This window comes from Nannospalax galili, unplaced genomic scaffold (genome assembly GCF_000622305.1).
Source record: "Nannospalax galili isolate Female #2095 unplaced genomic scaffold, S.galili_v1.0 scaffold139, whole genome shotgun sequence".
NCBI lineage: Eukaryota > Metazoa > Chordata > Mammalia > Rodentia > Spalacidae > Nannospalax > Nannospalax galili.
The window spans coordinates 6246430-6251247 of record NW_008345884.1 but is presented as its reverse complement, the minus strand read 5'-3'; the positions used below and the strand labels follow the sequence as shown (position 1 = coordinate 6251247).

General features: G+C 39.6%; 1 pseudogene; it reads left to right on the top strand.

Moving 5' to 3' along the window:
• The first annotated feature begins 3983 nt into the window (after positions 1–3983).
• Positions 3984–4315, top strand: LOC108491288 (annotated as a pseudogene).
• Positions 4316–4818: the final 503 nt, after the last annotated feature.

Sequence of the window (4818 nt, the reverse complement as noted above, 5' to 3'; positions counted from 1 at the left end):
GCCCCATTCCCCAATATCTTTATTTATAGGAAAATGAACAACAAAAAGAGTGTTTACAATAAGAACTATAAAAACTTACCATTAACAGTAATAGTGCATTTAATAAATTGTAATAGTGCCTTATCAGTGCCCAGTACTCCAGCAGCAGGTGGGTCCTTTTCATCTATCTCAAGGTGATCAAATTATGGAGGACACTAAGCCATATTAAAGAGCTGGACTTTATCACAATGACACAGGGAAGGTTTAAAGCACAGAAAAGATATGATTTAATTTCATAAATATTGCTGTGGTGATGGTGCAGAGAGTAGACTGGGGAGAGGGGAGCAAGACTGTGCACAGAAACTGGGAAAGGAATAGGAGATGATAATAGCCCTTACGAGGACAAGAGATAAAGATGGCCAGGGAGAAGAAAGATGAGATTTAAGAGCTGCAATAGTCATGGGGTTTAAGGACTGATCTGCTGATGGAAAAGATTGGGGATATCAGGGGGCATGCCTTCTGCATCTTTACTGGAGGATGATTGGTGTCACTTTTTGTGTCCTGAAAGACTAGAGGAGAAGAATGCAGGATGAGCTGGAAGTGCTCACTCTCGCATATTCAAGGTGGCTGTACCTTTGAGATGCTGTGGGTAGAATTTCACTGCAAGTGAACTTTGCTTTTGTGTTTTCAAGAGCCAGAGATATTCATTAAAGCCATGTGAAAAACTGAAATTGCCTCAGGAATGTTTGAAGATCAAGGATAGTAAAAGACTTAAAACAGAGTCATAAGGAAAATCAGTATTTTAGGATTGGGTAGAGAACAAAAAGGCACAAACCCATCTGAAAAAGAGCATGAGAAGGAGAATGAAAACAAGGAGGATTTACACAGCAGAGGGTTTAGTCAAGCACCAGCGTGCTGGCTTTTCTTTCTAGACTGTTTTCCAGTCTCCCAGGCAATTGGGTACTGCCTTTTGAAGGAGGTCCAATGACTGGAATGGGAACACCAGTGATAAAGGTCATTTTTGAAGTTGCTACATAAAACCTCCCATACAATTTCTCTTTTTGCATATAGGGCTCAATGTCTACCATAACAGGAAGTCAGAAATCGTCCTCAACCCCAGGGGAAAATGCTTCTAGGCCTTACATGAGCGAAAAATTACTTTCTCTTAAGCCACCAGGAATCGAGTTTATAAATTCCAGTAGCAACATTACCTTCCTGTATGAAGTGTGGACTCAGAGAAATCAAGAGAGGGACTTGAGCAAAAAGAAGTATTCAGCAAGGCCACAAACACTGCCAAGAAGTCAAACAAGCTGTATTAGTCAGGGTTCTCCAAAGAAACAGAACCGGTACAATGAATATATATGTATAGAGAGATTTATCAGCTTAGCTCACAGGCTGGAGTCTGAGTAGTCCAACAATGGCTGCAGTCACTGGAGAGGCTGAGAATCCGCAATCACTCAGTCCACGAGGCTGGATGTCTCAGTAGTCCCAATCTGGCACTGAACATCTGACGAATTCCAAAAGATCAGCTGGTCTTCAGTCTACAGTAGCAAGATGAACACACTGGCTAGAGAGAAGGCAAGCATCAAGGAGCTAGGCTTTCTCCTCTGCAATGGCCTTTTATACGGGCTGCCATCAGAAGGTAACACCCTCATTTGGGGTGTGTCTTCCAGCTTCAGATGATCCAATTAAGAAGATCTCTCTCATTTCAGTTAATCCCAGATCCAGTCAAGTTGACATCCAAGATTAGCCAGCACACAAACTAAAGAACTGAAAACACTTGCATTTAGAAACACACAGGTTCTGAGCTGACTTTTGTGTATCAACATTTCATTTAAAGAGCACTTTCTCTGTACCTGGGGATTTTAACATAAACTCAGATACATCTAAGTTCTGGGTGGTACATGCTAGAAGATTGTTTCTGCACTCATAAGTTAATTCTACTGTTACAACAAACTTTATATACAGTGTTTAAAATGTCCTTTTTTATTCCAAGAAGACTTCTAAAACTAATCACACGATCAAATTTTCATTTACAGACTCAGTTCTCAGTTTATCACTGTTATTTGATTCTTTTGACTTAATTTGGATGAAGAAACAAAGCCTATCTAACTTGTCAGAGAAAACCTACGGAATCAATCAACCAAAGACTATTTTGGTCAGTTACAACTATACCTACTGTGAATTCTTTGAATTTTCAGTATCAGTGAATTAAATTTACATGACTTTTCTACATATTAAACCTTTGTATGTATAAAAACCATAAAGGACCTTGTTTGAAACAAGAAGCCCAGAATCTCACATCCATGTATCATAATTTAGTAAACAGATCTGGGGTCCAAGAACTTGCATTTGCTAAAAATTGATTTGCACCTACTGGAAAGCATTGAAATCCAATTTGACTCTAAAAAAGGAACTATAACTTAGTATATGACACCAAAAAATAAAATTTAAAAAGAATCAGAAAAGTGTTTTGTTATAAAATGAAAGGAAGATTTATAAAAAGTAGTGACACATTTTTCTTTTCTTACAAATTTATAAGAATTATTTCCAGTGTTTTATATATTCTTTCTTCATCATGAAATTTCAAATAAGATGCTAATTCAGTGATGGAATTTCCTCCTTCCAGAGCCTCAGAAAACAATCAGAGGGTGAGGGGTGAGGTGGTAAGCTCTTAGGCGGCTTTGTTGCTTTATAAACTCATTATGAAAGCAAGAATGCGTTCACTAATCTTCAAATTCACATAAAGGCAGCCAAGGATAATGTGCCTGCTGCACTGTGATGATACCTGAGTCCCTTAGACAGCTCACACGCAGTGCCTGCTCACATTAAAATTTCATTTGCTCCTATTTTTCCATATGAAGCAATTTCATACACAAGGAAGTAAACAACTGAGCTTTTCAAAACATACAGAAGAGGTACATGGGGTCTCTACGTTTCATGCTTAGTCTGACTGTGTGAAACTAATCTCAGTAGGCAATCTAATTTGGGGAAAGAAAAGGAGAGGAAGGGGGAAAGGAAAAGGTGAAGCTCCCGCTAATCAACTCCAAATGACCAGGAATAATCAGTTTAGTGATATGGATCTGGCAGCCACTGTAGTCTCTTTCACGTAGCATCATATGGAATATCCCTGACAACGTAATTAAAAGCTTGAAGAGAGTAATAAGTAACTCACTGAGCTGAAAAGAAAATTGGTTATATAATTAAATGTGTGGCAAAGTTTAAAAAGCAGTTTTTGTGACTGCAGAGATGACTCAGCAGTTGAGTGCTGACTGTTCTTGCAGAGGCCCTGGGTTCTATTCCCAGCACTCATGTGGCAGCTAACAATTATAACTCCAGTTCTAGGGGATCCACTGCCCTCTTCTGACTTCCGTGGGCATAGAGCAACATGGGTGCACTTATACGCATGCAGGCAATACATTCATACATGTAAAATAAAACTAATAAATAAAATATTTTAAAAGAAATAAAAAGCAGTTCCTATCAAGTAAGATGGTATTCTATCTCCCACAGGATAGGCTCATTCGTATAGACTCTTATTTCTCAGCAAACTCTCCTCTTAAGATTGCTCTCCCCTGAGCATAAACTTAAAGAAGAGGAACTTCCCTCAACCTCCAACCCCTCCCAGTTCATATATTCTTAAAATATTAACAGTTGATCATTTCTTCTCTCTGGATTTGTTTACTTATTTGTGTTTTTAAATAATTCTTTTATTGACTGAGAGTTTCATGCAGTGTATTTTGATCACAGTCAGGTGCCCTCCTCCATCTCTCATCACATTCCTCCCCAGCTCCCTACCCCTCCCATTTCATGTCTTCTATTTCTTTAAGGCCTACAGAGTCCAATTTGTGTTCCTCAAATACCCTTGGATGTGGGCCCATCCCCTGGAGGGTGGCCAACCTACTTGGTATCATATCCTTAAATAAAAGTGATTCTCTCCTCCTCTTTCTGCCATCTTGGCGCCAGTGGAGGCCTGCTGGGAACAGGACTTCTAAAAGGCGAATATGTCTGGAAGGCTGTGGTGCAAGGCTAATTTGCTGGCTATAAATGAGGTCTCCTGAACCAATGAGAGCATACAGCTCTTTTTAAAATCGAAAGCGTTTATGCCCAAGATGAATCTGAATCCTACTTAGGCAAGAGATGCACTTATGTGTATAAAACAAAAAACAACACAGTGACTCCTGGTGGCAAACTAAACAAAACCAGAGTAATGTGGGGAAAGGTAACCCGGGCCAATGGAAACAGTGGTATGGTTCATGCCAAATTCCGAAGCAACCTTCCTGCAAAGGTTATTGGACACAGAATCCACATGATGCTGTACCCTTCAGGGATTTAAACTAGTGGAAAGTAAATAAAGAAAAGAGGATTTGTAAATTTTTTTAAAAAGTGACTCTCTCCTAGCTATCAGTTGACAACAGTCCCTCACCTAAGGATGAGACTTCTTGCCCACCTCTCGCCTTCATGCTGGAATTTTGCCTGGCTTGGGCTTGCACAGGTCTCATGTATGCTGTCATAACTAGTGTATGTGGACCTGCCCTGCTGTGTCAAGAAAACATTGTTTCCTTACAGTCACCCACCACCTCTGGCTTTGAAAGTCTTTCCACTCTATCTTCCATGATGATCCCTTACCTTTTAGGGGATGAATGTGATATAGATGTCCCATTAGGTCTGAGTATTTCACAGTCTCTTATTCTCTTCACTTTGACCTATTGTGGGTCTTTACTAATTGACATCCACTGGGGAAAGAAAAAAGTTTCTCAGTGGGAGTTGAGAGATGCACTAATCTATGGGTATGGGTATAGTATGGGTATAATGATAAATAATTAGGAGTTGATTCAA